General features: G+C 53.8%; 1 protein-coding gene across 2 annotated transcripts in view; it reads right to left on the bottom strand.

Annotated features, from left to right (window-relative positions):
• The window catches only part of SULF2 (sulfatase 2), a 117,982-nt gene extending 104,166 nt beyond the window's left edge, over positions 1-13,816 (bottom strand). Inside the window, exon 1 of one of the 2 annotated variants that reach the window (XM_039249378.1) lies at positions 13,621-13,816. The gene's annotated coding sequence lies outside the window, so the exon portion shown is untranslated. Of the gene's footprint in view, positions 1-13,130; positions 13,228-13,620 lie in introns of those variants that run through there. The other variant, XM_039249376.1, reaches the window with a different exon arrangement.
• Positions 13,817-16,005: the final 2,189 nt, after the last annotated feature.

Genomic DNA, 16,005 nt, shown 5'->3' on the forward strand with positions numbered 1-16,005 from the left:
CAGGCAAAATGCGTTATAACCAAAGGAAAAAGCAGGTGCAAAGGCCCAGTGGTAGGAATGAGTTTAGCTGGTGTGAAGAATAAATAAAGAGCAGCATGGCAGCAGCAGCATAAGGAGACTGGATGTCACCCTCCCAGGCCACGCCTGTCATTCCTGCTAGGTGTTCAGGGGGAATGGGAATCGGACACAGAAATACCGCCTCTGTCCTTTGTTCTTTTGTCTCAGCTGCGGACAAGCGCTTTCCTGGCAGCAAGTTACAAAGTTATTTCTGCAAAAGGCCTTTGGCCAAAAGCAATAAAGTCGGACCTGAACAGAGTCATTATTCATGCCTAATTGTGGACTGGTTCTCAGTGTAGCCTGCCTGGGCCAGCACTGGGGATTCCAATCCCCCCCGTTTTTGTTTTTGTTTTTTTAACCCCACTCTTTCCCAGCACTGTTTACCCTCACAGGACCCTTATTTATGGTTCCAGAGATTGTATGTAGTTCCCGTTGAGCAGAACGTAAAGGGATAAAAGTCTATTTTGGTGGCCTGGCATTCATAATCTAATTATTTCCTCCCTTTCCACCCAATCCACCATCCTCATCCATCATGCCCCTGCTATTAGCAGATGAGCTTCTCATTAGCTCACCTTGGAAACGGCCCGGCGCTTACAATTATTTGAGAAGCCTGCACTCCTAGGCAGGGGGAGGAGTCTGAAGCAACTTTTACCAAATAACTCACTAAATTTAGAGACGGGAGTTGAGAGAATTTTGCACGACAGGCCCATTTCCAACCCGGCCTGCTACGCAATCGAATCGGCAGCTGGAAATAGACTGCCAAGGGGCGGGAAGCAGGTTAGAGGAGAGAGCAGTAGGTTAGAGGTGCTCCTTGCACTCGGATCAGTTCCTCCCATTGGTGCGGTGTCACTGCGCTGGGGACTCGCTGCGTGTCACAAAGTGTACTCTCTGCAGCGGTGCACAGTGGCCGGAAGAGAGGGCGTGGGGGCTGGCTGCCAGTGTCCACGTGGGGAGGGGTCTGGGGAGGCAGGAGCGCACTCACTGTGCTGGCCTTTCGACGTGACCGCACACGCCCTCCCTTCCAGGAGCCAGCTTGAATTAGCCCCATCTTTGCTGAGGCCTGGAGAGAATTCCGGGAGCCAGTTTTGCCCCATAAAGAGGGCTCTCAGACCCCCAGCAGTGCCCGAGTTAGGGGGCCCCTGACCTGGAAGAGATGCCACACAGATTTGGGCGTCTACTTCTAGCAGATTTTTAAAAAAACGCATTCATTCATTCATGCACCCATCTATCCATCCATCTTCTATTCATTCATTCAGAAATGTTAACTGCTCGTCCTGGGGGAGTCAGTTATTCAGGCGGAGCAGCGGCTTCTGTCTTTGTCCTGCCTCTGGTCCACTACCTTTGATACTAGAAACCCAGTTTCCTTTTGATGAATTTCTCTCCCCTGCTAAGCTGTGTCACCCTCTCTCGCCATGTGACCGAGTGGGGATCGTGTGACCAAAGGTGGTCAATCAGACTCTCTCTTCGGGCTTTTGACTCTCAAATGGAGTGTCAAGGGGAAAAGGAAAAAGCAGGGGTGCATTTGTCCCCTGGGAACCCCTCTTCCTGCAACTCCTCCTTGGAGGTCCCTAGAGCTTCCTAAGCTAAAGCCTTAGAAAGCCTGGTAGCTTTCGTTGCTGGTTCCTAGGAGTCTGAAGACCTTGAGACCGACCACCAGACCGTGAGGGAGCACGTGGCTTCAGCTGATGGCCCCAGCTAAGTCCCCCCTGGTGACCAGCGCTCGCTGCTGGCCGTCCGAGTGGACCCATATTGGACCTTTAAGCTGCTACCCCAGGGCACAGGAGAACCCCCTGACAACCCACAGAACTGTTACAAATGATTACATTGTTGCTTTACGCTACTGAGCCGGTAGGATCTCTCCTGAAGCAGAAGCACAGCCAGAGAGCCTTGAGGGACTAGAGCCCATTCCTCCAAACTTGAGCGTCACAATGACCTACAAGCAGTCAAGATTTTCGGTCTCCAGTGGCCAATGGCTTTGAGCAGACGAACACTTAGAGAAGAACATCATTCTTTCCTCCTTTTATTCCCTTTCAAGCAGCCAGTAAGCTCAGCACCGATAGAACCAGGATGACGAAGCTTAAGGGGCTCCCAGTCCCGGGGTGGGGTGGGGGGAAGCAACCATCGTGCCTCAGTTCCCTCAGTTACAAAATGGAGATAATAATAGGCCTTGATCAAAAGGCTTTTTGTGATGACTAAATGCTCCGCAACACATACCGGAGAGACACGGGACTTATTATTATAAACAATGTTGCAATGCATTATCTCTAGAAATGGGGCCATTCCATCTGAATAAATGCTCTTTTCCCCTGGCAGCTCTCATTCTGCACTTCTGATAGAGCCTATGACAGAGAAACACCGCCCCACAAGGAGAAGAACAGCAGGGCAAGTGCAATGACAAAAGGCCAATGAACTTGACTGCAGACTCAGACAATAGGGAATAGGAGGGACTGTGGCAAAGTAGAGACCGCACGCACGATCTGTGCAGACAGGAACTCCATGTGGCCAGATAGGGCCCACGTCTCTCTGTTTTTCACAAGCTGGAAACTCTAATTTTTAAACCGTAAAATCTCGGGGCACCAGGGTGGCTCAGTCAGTTAAGTGTCCAACTTCAGCTCAGGTCATGATCTCACGGTCCATGAGTTCGAGCCCCATGTTGGGCTCTGTGCCGACAGCTCAGAGCCTGCAGCCTGCTTCAGATTCTGTGTCTCCCTCTCTCTCTGCCCCTCACATGATCACACTCTGTCTCTCTCTCAAAAAAAAAGAAAAAAAACCCACACACATACAAAATTTTAACTGTCAAATCTCACAATTAAAAAAAAAGAAAATTTTTTTAGTTTATTTAGCTTTTGAGAGAGAGAGAGAGCCGGGGAGGGGCAGAGAGAGAGGGAGAGAGAGAACCCCAAGCAGGTTCCACACTGTCAGCACAGCCCAACACAGGGCTTGAACTCATGAACGGTGAGATCATGACGTGAGCTGAAATCAAGAGTTGGGACACTCAACCAACTGAGCACCCCAGGTACCCCTAACAATTCTCAGAATTATTAAAGATCTGACAACTAACTTTTAAAAAAAGCTCAAAACAGGGGCACCTGGGTAGCCAGTCAGTGAAGCACTGACTCTTGATTTTGGCTCAGGTCATGATCTCAACAGTTTGTGGGACTGAGCCCTGTATCTGGTTCCGTGAGCTGATGGCCCAGAGCCTCCTTGGGATTCTCTCTCTCCCGTTCTCTCTGCCCCTCCCCTCTAGTGCTTCACACACACACACACACACACACACACACACACACACACACACATTCTCTCTCTCTCTCTCTCAAAATAAATAAACTTAAAAAAATATTCAAAACAGTGTGTAGGTTAAACATCTCTGTGAGCTAAATACAGACCCTGCTTAGCCAGCCTGTGACATCTATTTCTGAGAGGACAGAACAAGGAGAGACTTCGCTGTGCCTCACTTTCCTTGTCTATAAAATGGGGATTAGAAAGTCCCTGTGCTACAGACGAATGTTTGCATCTCCCCAAAATTCATACATTGAAACCTTGTCCCCAATAAAATAGTATCAGGAGGTGGCTTCGCAGGTGATCGGGCCATGAGGGTGGTGCCCTCGTGAATGGGATTCGTGTCCTCATAAAACAGACCCTAGAGAGATCCCTGGCCCCCTTGCCATGTGAGGACGCGAGAAGGCGTCATCTGTGAATGAGGAAGCAGGTTTTTCCCAGACCCTGAATCTGCTGGCACCGTGACCTTGGACTTCTCAGCGCCCCTACCCACCCCCCCAGAACTGTGAGAAATAAATTCCTGTTGCTTCTAAGCCTCCTCATCCCCAGACTCTGTTCCAGTGGCGCGAACAGGCTAAGACAGCCTGTGTCAAGTTCACCTGCGCGGCCGCTTAGAATGCTGCCCGGCGCCCAGAAATGTGAGCTTTCAAGAGCGGGAGTTTGGGACGGGAGGTGAGAGGCAGGTCTCCTGGGCTGTGACAGCTCCTTTCAGGAGGAGACAATGGGGGTAGGGAGAAAGAGCTGTCTTTCCCAGGGCACCTGGGAAATGTCACACCACTGATCTCACAGATTAACTTTCATGTTCCGAGTGGCCGGAGACTGGTCAGAAGCGGCGGATTCCGCCAGCCCTTCTACGGGGCCTGATGTCCCCGCTGTGGCCTGAGGCCGATGGCCACCGCTGTGAGTAATGTCAGCGCAAATCCCGGCTCTGGTGCTGGATTGGGTGCCGGAAGGGTCCGACAAAAGCAATCCTCCCCACCCCCCACCTTTGCTTCCTGCAAATGACACACTGGTTCTAGCTCATTCCCCTGGAGCAAGGATCCTCAACACTAGATCCAGACCCAGCAGCTCATCTCCAAGTGTCCTTCCCAGGTTCCTTCATCCAAAAAATATTTTCTGAGCACTCAGAGGGCCGGGCCTTGTTCTGGGTGCTGGGGATTTGGTGGTGAACGAGACAGACCTGGTTCTTGCAGCCATGAGGCTTACTTTTTAGAGAGAGGAGAGGGGACAAAGGACAAATAAGTAAATTGAGATAATCCTGGAGAGTGACAGGTGTGATAAACACAAAACAGGTGTCATTCCAGGCATTTAAGGATGTGGCATTTGAGAGGAGACCTGATGGATCAGAAGGAGCCAGACTTGTGATGTCCAGGCAGAGGGGACAGCAAGTGCAAAGGCCCTGAGGTTACAGCAAGCTTTGATATGGCCACAGAGAAGAGGCCAGTGTGATAGTGCAAATAAGCCTGGAGGTGGAGGGGGTGAGATGAGAGTGTAGGCCAGGCCGTACAGGACAGAGTAGCAGTGGCAAGGAGTCTAGATTCTACTACAGGTGCAACAGGTCACCGGAAGGAGGGACTTATTAGAGTAGCCGCCACTGCCTATTTGCCTATTTGCAGAAACGCCTAGCAGAAGGCACCCCATCCAATCTGAAACGTCAGCTATACACCGGAATCACGTGGGAGCTCCAACAGACCCTGATGCCCAGGGCGCTGACTTAAATGGTCTGGGCGTGGCCTGGGCGCTGGGAGTTTTAAGAGCTGCCCTAGAGATTGTTCAGAACCCCTGCATCTCCTGGGTACATGGTGACAAGCCCACCTTGGGCTCCCAGGCCGGGCTCGGAGTTTGGTTGGTCTCCAAGGTTTGCTCCCTTCCTGAGCTGGCCTAAGGCCTAAAAGAGGGGTGGCGGGGGGGTGGGGAGTGGGACACGGAGGAGCTGGTCAGCTCAGGAGGCCTCAGGATGGAGCTCTGCGCCCACTTAGTGCCCCTGCTTTGCTGCCCTCTGGGCTGGACTTCGTCCTCTGCAGGGGTTGGGGGGGGGCGGGCTGCAGCCTTCCTCATGGACCAAAGGGGGTAGGTACAGGAGCATTTCCAGAAGCTAGGAAGAAAGCAGTGTGGCCACTCCTCCCCACCCCCTCTCCAAATTAAAAATGGACCATATGATCTAGCAATTTCACTTCTGGAATCTCTCTACAAAGGAAATGAAATCACTGTCTTAAAAAGACACCTGGGTGTGCCTGTCCACAGCAGCCAAGCCAAGGAAGCGACCTCCGTGGCTGCCGAGGGATGGGTGGAGAGAGGAGAGGCGGCATATATAAGCATATGATGGGATATCACTGAGCCAGGAGAAAGGAGGAGAGCCTACCACTTGTGAGGCGGGCCACCGAGAGAAAGACGAACACTGCATGAGCTCGCTTATACGTGGAATCTTAAAAACAACGAGAACAATGATGAAAAACCCAAAACGCTGAACTCAGACGGAGCAGAGACTGGGGAGTGAGAGGAGGGGAAAATGGGTAAAGGTGATCAAAAGGTAAAAACTCCCAGTTACAACAGGGGTAAAGCACTGCCTGGGGACCACAGTTAAATGAGGCCGTGTTGTGTATCTGAAAGTTGAGAAGAGAGTAAATCTTAAAAATTCTCATCACAAGAAAAAAACATTTAACTGTGCGACAATGCGTATTAACTAAACTTACTGTGGTCATAATTCTGCAATATGTACGTATGTCAAATCATTACATTGTGCACCAAAAATAACATTGTTATAGGTCTATTACATCTCAGTTAAAAAACAAAAGCTACCAAGGATCTACAAGTACAAGCAATAATAAGGGCACCTGACTTTTGGAAGACACTTCCATGTGCCTAACTCAGGGTGCTAGTGTTTCACCGTGACTCTACCAGGAAGGTGCCATGATTATCCCCATTTTACGGAAGAGGGATATGAGGCTCAGAGAGGTGAACTGACTTGACCATCGCCGCCCAGCTACAGAGGGGCTGGTAGGTGAATCAGGATGTCTGGTGCTAGAGGGCCGCCTCTTAACCACTGGGACATGATTCTCAGAGAGGTTTCTTACGTCCAATCTTCTACACCTTCTTCATCTCCTGCCCAGGTGGAAGCCACTGATACCTGGGTGCACCCAAGAACTCAGGAGCCTGTTCACCGGAGAGCTGGTTTGTGCTAACAACATGGGGTCATTTCACCCGGGGGACCAGGGCATTGTAGGAACATATCAACAAGGAGGGCAATGAGTTGTCCCCAAGGACAGCTGAGGCAGAAGCTGTGGGTGGCCCTCACAAGGTCATTCCTCAGTTTATGGGACCCCAACTTTGTTAAGGAGGTGGACCCCTATCTTGGTGATAAACCAGCATGAATGTAAATCCGTGGCTCTCAGAAGAGTGAAATCAACCCAAAGGGGTGTTGGCAGGAATTTGTGAGGATTGCTGGTTGTCGCAGTGACTGGGGGATGTTTCCGGCATCTGGGAGAGGGACTGGGATGTTGGATAATGTGCCGCACTCCACACAGTGAAGAACTGCCCCATTTCCAACTGAGTACATTCTATTTATTATTATTAAGTCATCTTTACGCTCAGTGTGGGGCTTGAACACATGATCCCAAGATCAAGAGTCCCACACCCTTCCAACAGAGCGGGCCAGGCACCCCCAGAAAGGCCCCCATTTCCAAGGACTTTCTGACGTCCCAAAAGACACTCATGTAGGTGAAAGAGCTTTTCCAGTTACCTGGCCTCAGAAATGAACTCCACTTCACATATAAACACAAAAGATGATTTGCCTGGTTCTACTCTACGCTAACTTTTCTGGGACTGCAGCCACGAAGTACACCAAGGGAAGAGTCGTTTGTTTCATCCGGAGATTTTGGTCAATTGTTCGCCATTCGGGAAAATCACGTTGTTGATGGCTACGGCACTTGTGGTATTTGATCTGCCAAAACCACACATTCGTACCCCACTGCGTTTGTAGCTGTTAGATTTACGTGATTCCACACTAGTGTGGGCATCTGACTGCTTCATTATGTCTTCCAAGGTCATTTGTGCCTAAGATTTATAGCTTGCCATACGTGTGTTTGCTTATAACTCACTTTTCCTCTAGTTTTCCTTTAAATTACACTCAGGATACTCTATCAGTCCAAAAACGTGCAGACAGGTTATGTTACCTATGAATTCATTTCAGGTGAAATGGACAAAAACATTTGCTACAAGAAGAGGGTGTCTGATCTTGGGAACCACTGAGCGACGTCGAACATGAAAAGCCTGTTTCCCTTTGCCGGTGTTTGGTTTAGGTGTGCATACAAAACCCAACCCTGGACCAATGAGGCAGAGAGCAAAGTCTGCTCGGGTGAGGGTGTTCTTGGAAGGATTTTGCTCTCTGATTAAAAGGCAGACAGCATGGAGTCCCACTCTTTACTTCCACTTTGTACGGGGATGTAATATCTGGAGCTGCAGCAGCCATCTTGAGACCATGAGGCAACGAGGCTAAAGACATGAGGAGGACTGAGGGACAGAGGACTGGGAGATCTTAGGTCTCTGAGGACGTTGTACAGACAAGCCAGCTCCAGGGCTCCCCTGCCTTGGATTGTTGCTAAGTGAGAACTAATGTTTCTACTGTGAAAGCCGCTCTCGGCCAGGAATTCTATCACTTGCAGTGAAAATAGCTTGATTCACATTCAATTAGGACTCAAAGCCTCGAAGAACTGTGGCAGGATTTCTTGGTCGCTGAAATATCCAGAAAAGAGGCCTGTGTTCACAAGGTTGTGGACTGTCTCTAGACCTGTCACAAGGGTCTGTCTCTAGAGACACTGACTTCCACCAGAGCACAAACATCCCCTGAGCTCTTGGGAACTCATCATTTCCCATTCTCTTTTCAAAACGCTCCTCTCTTCTGGCTGCTGAGGAGGGTCAAGTCACCCACCAGAGCCCTGACTGGGAGCCAATAACAAAGGCTATTGGCAACATTCTTCATCTGGCTCCCACCTCGCCAAACACATCTTGGGGACTGCTCCTGGTCCCCGGGGATGGCCCTGTTTACCAACTCGGCTTAGAGGACCTACTCATAACAACTCTGGGTTTGGGGTAGAATTTACCTGATGTTTCAAGCAGGGCCCAAGTGCGCAAAGCCGTGGGCCAGGCTTTTATAAGATGAATCTATATGTCAGAGGCCAGGGCCGCTGGACAACGTATGTTTTGGAATCTCATTAAGAGACTGTGTAGAATTCAAAATGGCAGTGGTCTCTGGTTAGAGAGAATTCCATGGGGGCTGGGGCTGGGGCGGGGCTGGGGCGGGGCTGGACGTAAAGTTCCGAAGACCATGCCAACAGGTATTCTACCAAGGAGGCACCATGTTGCCTGTGAGGCCCAAGAACCGCCTCCCCCCACCACCCTCCACCTCAACTTCCCAAGGGCATCTGTTGTCGAGTGATGACGATTTAGTTCTACCTGCCAATCACTGAGCAGTGACAAGATGGGCAAGGGGTGGGGCTCAGCCTGGGACTTTGGGACTTTCTCAGGGGCATCATCAAGAGGCGAGCATATGAGGTGTGCTAAGGATAGTCATCAAATAGATGCAGGGCAGGCAGGCGGAGGGGAGGAGACCACCCCAGAGAAGAGAATATCTTTTCCTTTCCCTAGATGGTCGTGTGCAGTCTCAGGGCTTAAAATAACGTGATCCGTCCTCCAATGCCTCCCAAATTCAGGCTGCCCAACCAGCACCAGCCGCCAAGAGCTCAGATCCCCTGGTCATCTCAAACCCGGCGTGTCCACGACTGAATTCTGGATCATCTCCCTGCCCCCTCAACCTCTTAGTCTTATTCAGGAACCCACCCTCACCCCCCACGTCAGGCTGCGTGGTCACCTGGTTCCTGGCACAATGGGTATTTGTTGTGAGGCCCTTGTATACACCGCGGGATGTTTAGCAGGCTGTAGCAGTGAGGCTCCTGGGAGCCCCCCAACTTGTGTTCTCCAGGGCTTTGGGGGCTCGGCTGCTCTGTCCCCAGCTCCAGGGTGGGGCCTGGGAACCCGGCCCAAGCCCCTTGTCGGCACGCGTTTCCTCGACCAGTGTGGGTTTGGACTGAGCGCATAACATAAACCCGTTCCATCAGAGAGACGCCTGGGGTGAAGGTGGGAATTTCCAGAAAAGGGGCTTGTTCTTTCCTGTTGGGCTTAGCCCAGAGAGGACCAGTCTTCAGCCTCCAACTCAGACACCTCAATTATAGTAACAGCCAGCATTTACTGAGGGCCTGCTGAGGTCAGATGCCACGTGAAGCTCTTGACATTGATGATCTCATTTCATCCTTTACCACAAACCAGGAGGTAAGTGCTACTGTGATCATCATTATTTGCTGGACGACAACAACCAGGGCACAGAGAGGTTAACTAATGCTCCCCGGACCACACAGCATGGCAGGGGGCCTGAGCCTGCCCACCCCTTGGAGCCTGAGGGCAACCAGCCCCGTGGAAGGAAGAGCAGAGAGGACAGGGGAACGGATACTCATGACAGCGTCTGAGCCCTGATGCCAGCTGTGACGGAAGCCAGGGTTACCTGAGCGGTTTTTGGCTATAAAAGCTGGCACTTCCCTTCTTTTCTCCTTATGCTAGTTTGAGACTTTTTGATGATCCCTTTGCGGTGACATGCACACAGCAGTTGCTCAGTAAACACCAGCAGGTGCCTGCGAAGGGGTCCTCCACCTCCCCACCCCCCATTAACTGCTGGGTGTGTAGCCAGAACACCCAACTGCGGCCAGACCAACGCCACTTCCCCTGTCGGCTCCAAGTGAGGCCCAGTTCCCTAGCAACCATCCCAATTAGGCAATCACGCCATTTATCAGGATGCCAATTAATTATAATGATCTTAATGATCTTCCAATTAGGGAGCGCCTTGAATCCGATCGGGGCACTGCAGCCTCCCGGGGGGGGGGGGGGCGCTCGTCACCAGTTCAGGTGAGGCCCCTTGCACCTGGCGGTCAGCACGGAGAAGCCCCACCTTCCGTGTCCACCGGCCACACAGGGCCCAGGCCTGATGGAAAGCTGGGAACCTCAGGGCCACCTCTCTCAGGACAGGCCAGTGTGACTCCATCACCAACCACAAGAGGGCCTCACCTCGAGGAGAATGTTAACTATTTCCACCCCTGTGCTTTCCGCGGGCATAAACCTTCACCTTGGTTGCTGCGCCTTTTCGTCCCAGCCACATTTGACACGTCCCTTTGCATTCTGACTAGGGGAGGGAGTGTGTATTTACACGGGGCAGGAAATGTGGCCCGGCCATCCTGTAATTTTCTCAGGCCGAAAGCCCCCAACAAACCAAATGCAAGTCCCAGATTCTGCCACATAGTGGAGATTTTTGGAGAGAAGTGGAAATACTGATGGGCTTCTGCCTTTCCGACTTTTGTCTGGATGTGTTTCCTTCCACTGAGCATATATTTCCTCCACGTTTGGAAGACACACCACGGTCACGGAGGGAGGAGAGAGCAGTGGGTCAGAATGGACCCTGGAGCTGCAAGGCCTCATATCCTGGCCACACCACTGACCAACTGTCCCAGGAAGTCACAATCCTCCCCACGCCCTCCTCTTTAAAGGGATGAAAACCACAAGACCCACCTCTCAGGGCTTTTGTGTGGATTAAATGAGTTATTACGTACAAGGGGCCAGGACAGTGTATGGCTCATAAAACACTGCATAACTGTTATCACCCTAGGTCTAGATGAAGCTCTTTCTTTGGACTCCAAGTGGGTCAGGAATTCTGATCTTCTTCTTCTAGAGGACAAGGCTTTGTCTTTTCTAGGGGGACAGGGTCGAAGAACAGACTTTGCAGAGTTGGGTGATGTTCCCAGTCTGGCTGACTTGGGAGCCCAGAAGCTGCCCCTGGAGGCATGTCCAGACAGATGAATTAACCACATCTAGGGAAAGGAGGGAGCCGCCGTCCCCAAACCCGAAGGCGGACTTCGCGTGCCAGGGAGTGCAGCCACTTTTCACTAGGTCCTCAGGAGGGCAGCTAAACAGAGCTACTGGGCAGGGGACACACTGCTGCACGCGTGTGTACACACACACACACAGCCACACTGTCCTCCTCCGAGCCCAGGCTTTTCACGATTAACTCATCACTCAACCCTTAAGTTTGAAAACCTAATATGTTATTAGGGTTTTTAAAAAAGCCATAAATTCAAATAAGAAAACCCCAAGACTGTACGCAAAGCCCAAACACCAAACCCACAAGGACTCTCAGGCATTTATGTACATAAATGTGGCTGGAGGAAGGCCCTGTGCAAACGTCCGGCGAGCCTCCTATCGGCCCAGCGTGCCACCGCTGCCCCTCGAGCCGCTATTGGAACACTAAGTTGCACCCCCGGACGGGCTGTTTTGATGGGCGTCCTGTCCTCCAGGACGCAGGACAAGCAGAGCTGGAAGACGCTCTCCTACGAGGTGAGTGGTCTGTCCTCCCCACCCCCTTTGTGCGCGTGTGAACGGCTTTCATTGAATTAAAACCCTTCAGCGGGTTCTGGATGGGCAGGGAGCTGCGGGAAGGCATCCCCTTCACTATTAACCGGGAGGTGAGAGTAACTCTTGCCTCTGGGGAGAGACGGGGTGTCCTCTAGGGAAAGCCCCCCCTACCTGCTTCTCTGTCCCCAGAGACCGGCTGGAGGGCAGGCTCCCCGGCTCTGCCCGAAAGAAGGGGGCTGCACTGTGAGACAGAGGCAGGGGTGGATGGTGGGGGGCCGGGGGGAGGGCGTCCCCCATGCACAGATGTGCAAACACCCAGATTCAAACGTAAGCTGAATGTAATTACTTGGTTAATTAAATATTGACTTTTAACTCAAAAAGTGATTAAAACAAGCTGCTGGGAAGAGAGTAGAGGGGGCAGGGCAGGGATCAGAACTTTCAGGAAGGGAGGTGGGGGGCTTGCTGTGTGCAGGGGGCACGGTCTTCAGTCTTGGGGCAGGTAGGAGCTGCGCCAGAGATCACCAGGCAAAACTAGATTTGCTGCTGTCTCTTTACAGTTTCCACCCCGAGACCACCTCTCTTTCCTAGGCCGACTTTACAGGGAACAGAATGAGCTTCTGGCTCGGGAACTGTACTGATCAGTCGCCTTTTCTTGCAACTAATGCGGAACCGGAACCAAGGCTCGCGGAGATGCCTGTAGAACGAATGAATGAACTACTATAAAGAATTTTTAAAAAAGGAAAGGAAAGAAAGAACTAGGAAGAAAGAGAAGCGCGCTGCTAGGAATCGCCCCGCCGCCAGCTTCCGCAGCCCTGGGCAGCCCAGCACCGGGCCACCTCTCAGCAAGGCGACGAGAGCCGGTTCTGACCTGGCCTGGGAGGAAGTTTGTCCTCTCAATCCCGTTTGCCCTTTCGGTAGCCGCGAGTTCCCAGTCGCCCTGAAGATCCGGTCCACCGCTTGCCCGTGTCCTGCCTGGACAAGCCCCACGTGGCCTGGCTTCTAACTCCAAGGGGTCAAAGAGGCCATCCCCCCGCGGCCGGCGGGCCCGGGCGCGCTTCCCCGGAGTCCTCCCGGGCTCCGCGTGGCTCCCGCGGGTCAGGGGCGCGGTGGGAAGTCCTCACCCGCTCGCCCGGCCCGCCGGCGGGGTCAAACGGGTCATCCCCCCGCGGCCCGCCGGCGCCGGCGCCCCCCCACCCCGGCCCGCAGGGTCCCACCTCCGCGCGCCGCGCCGGGGCCCAGCGGTCGGGACTGCCCCCCCCCACCCCCCGCCCCGGCTCACCTGGGCGGCGCTGCGGCGGCCGGGGACCCCCCGCCGCGCCCACCCGGGCCCCGCGCGCCCCACTCACCGGCGCGCACGGCCCTGGCGGCCTCACCCCGCGCAGGGCGCCGCCGCCTCTGCCGCAGCCCGGCCGGGCCGCGGGGCGCAGGGGACTCCGCGCCGCTGCTGGTGCCGCCGCCGCCGCCGCTGCATCCCCGGGCGAGTGCTGCTGCCGCCGCTCCTCCTCCCCGCCCTCCGCCTCCTCCCTCCTCCCCCCTCCCCCGGCTCCGCCGCCGCCCCCCGGCCCCCGCCCCGGCGCACCGCCCTCGCCAAAGTCCGGCTGCGCGCCCCGCCCGGGCCGCTCTCGCCTCGCCCCAGCCCCTTGGCACGGCGCGGCCCGGCTCCCCGCCCGCCGGCCTCCGAGCGGGGAAGGCGAGCGCGCGCCGGGGCGGGGGCGCCAGACCCGGGAGAGCCGCGGGCGGCGCGGGCCCGGGGGCGGGGGCAGGGGTGTGTGCGGGGGACCCGCCGCGGCGCCCTCCCCGCGCCCCCTCCCCTCCCCCCGCGCCCCAGAGCGTTACCTCCGGCTCGATGGACGCGCGGCCGGGCCGTCCGGGTCCTTGTTCCCCCGGCGCGCGCGGCCCTGGCCCCGAAGTCCGGCCCCGCACGGGGCAGCGGCGGAGAGCGGGGATCCGCGCGGCTCTCGGCTTCCCGACGCCTCGGGACCCGGCCGGCCGCGCTCCCGGCGCCGAGCGCGCACCCTCGCCGGGACACAGGCGCACACTCACCCGACACACACTCGCTCCCGCTCGCCCTCGGCGGAGAGTTGAAACAGCTGTGGGATTCGCCCAGGAGCTGGAGATGAGGGCGGGACGCGAGCCAGAGCCGTGCGTGCGTGCGTGTGTGTGTGTGTGTGTAAAACACACAACCGGGGGGGCATCGCTAATAAATCAAATACTGCAATAAAGTGAGGAGGGCCATTGATCAGGTCCCCTTGGCTGGAAACGAAAGAGTATCCTTGCTTCCTTTCCGCTTCTCCTCCTCGCTCGGAGCTGGAAGGAGCCCCTGTTCCGCGCGGCGGGCGACAGCCCCGGCCGGGCGCTCCCCTCGTAATGACACGTTAATAAATGTTTTCTTTTATCTGCTTTCACAGGGGCTCGCCCCGGTCTGCAAACACCCGACCGCCTTTGCTAAAAGCGCGGCGCTCGCCTCTCGGCACAGCCTGTGCCTTTGGAGGTGCCGGCTGGAGCCCGGGCCCCCGGCTCGAGCGCGGGGTGACCGCCCACGCACCCGGGAGCCTTCCCGAGACACTAACTTGAACTCAAGTGAAAATATCTGCCGTTGCCCAGAAATGGTCCGGGAATGGGAAAGAAAGGAGAAACCGGCTTTCTCCTCCGAAAGGGGAGGAAATTAGACTCAAGGTGGTGCTGTCCACCGCGGTTTCCACTGTCCCCAGTGCCACAGCAGAGGCCTGGGGGGACCCGGTAACCCGGTTGGGCAAAGAGCCGGCAGAGAACCAACCAGTAGCTGCAGAAACACGGCCTAGTTGCTCAGGGGAGACAGACCTTGCTGTAGACAAGTGCGCTAGCTGGCCACAGTGACTGGTTTAAACCTAATAATCTTACAAGGGAGGTGTTCAGCCCATACTGCAGATGTGGAGACCAAGTCACAGGGAGGTCAAGTAACTGGCCCAAGGTGAGACACTAGTTGAGGGGTGGCCCCAGAAGCTTGGCGTCAGAGTTGTGCTAAGTGCCAAGCCACTTTCCAGTCCATCGCCACCTTTCTCTGACTTAGTTTTCCTTCGTGCGAGTTACGGTTGTCGAATTTAGTAAGTAAAACTACCGGAGGTCCACAAGTTGTGCTAAAGTAGTCTTTGTTTATTTGAAATGCAAATTGGGTGTCCTAACCTGGTTGGAGGCATTAGAGTCCCCCACCCTATTGTCCCTTAATCACCCCCAGAAGAATCTATAATCTAAAATGAATCAAGGGCACCTGGATGGCTCAGTGGCCTGACCTGCGGAGTCCTGATTTCAGCTCTGCTCATGGTGGAGAGAGCAAGCCCCATGTGGGGATCTGTACTGAGCGCGGAGCCTGCTTGGCATTCTCTCTCTCCCTCCCTCTCTGTCTGGCCCTGCCCTGCTCACAGTTGCTCACCCTCTCTCAAAATAAATAAATATTTAGAAAGCGATTTAATTAAATCAGGAACACCTGGAACTTCTTTTTTCTAACTCAGATTCCAGCCTCACTTTTGGCATCATTGAGGTCGCTGACCCCCTATCCTTCCTCAGAATGTCAGGCGCGCTTCTTCACCATCAGGGACCAAAAAATAATGGGGACCCTCTTCCCTTCTGCTTCATCTCTGCGGAAGGAAGGCCAGACACATTTCCTGCAGAGCTTCTAGTACAGTGCGGTCTGGTAGAAATTTAAAGCAGGCCATGGTTTAGTTAAAAATTTGCTAGTAGCTCATTAAAAAAAAAAAAAAAAAAAATTTAAAGGGGCGCCTGGGTGGCTTAGTCGGTTAAGCGTCCGACTTTCGCTTAGGTCATGATCTCGCGGTTCGTGGGTTCGAGCCCCGCGTAGGGCTCTGTGCTGACTGCCAGCTCAGAGCCTGGAGCCTGTTTCAGTCTGTGACTCCCTCTCTCTCTGGCCCCCCCCTGCTCATGCTGTCTCTGTCTCTCTCTCCTAGAAATAAATAAAACATTAAAAAAAAAAAATTTGCTAGTAGCTGCATTCAAAGGTGTCACAAAACAGGTGAAGTTAATTTTAATAATATATTGAACCTTGTCTACCCAAAATAGCCCTTCAACATATAATCAATATAAAATTATTAATGAGATATTTTACATTCTTTTTTCGTGCCAAGTCTTTGGAATCTGCTGTGTATCTTACACTTCCACCATCTCACAATTTGGACTGGCCACACGGGGCTGGGACTCCCACAGGGAGTATAGTTCTAGTAGGTTCTG

The sequence above is a fragment of the Hyaena hyaena genome, unplaced genomic scaffold, assembly GCF_003009895.1.
Source record: "Hyaena hyaena isolate Hyena2069 unplaced genomic scaffold, ASM300989v1 scaffold_335, whole genome shotgun sequence".
Lineage (NCBI taxonomy): Eukaryota > Metazoa > Chordata > Mammalia > Carnivora > Hyaenidae > Hyaena > Hyaena hyaena.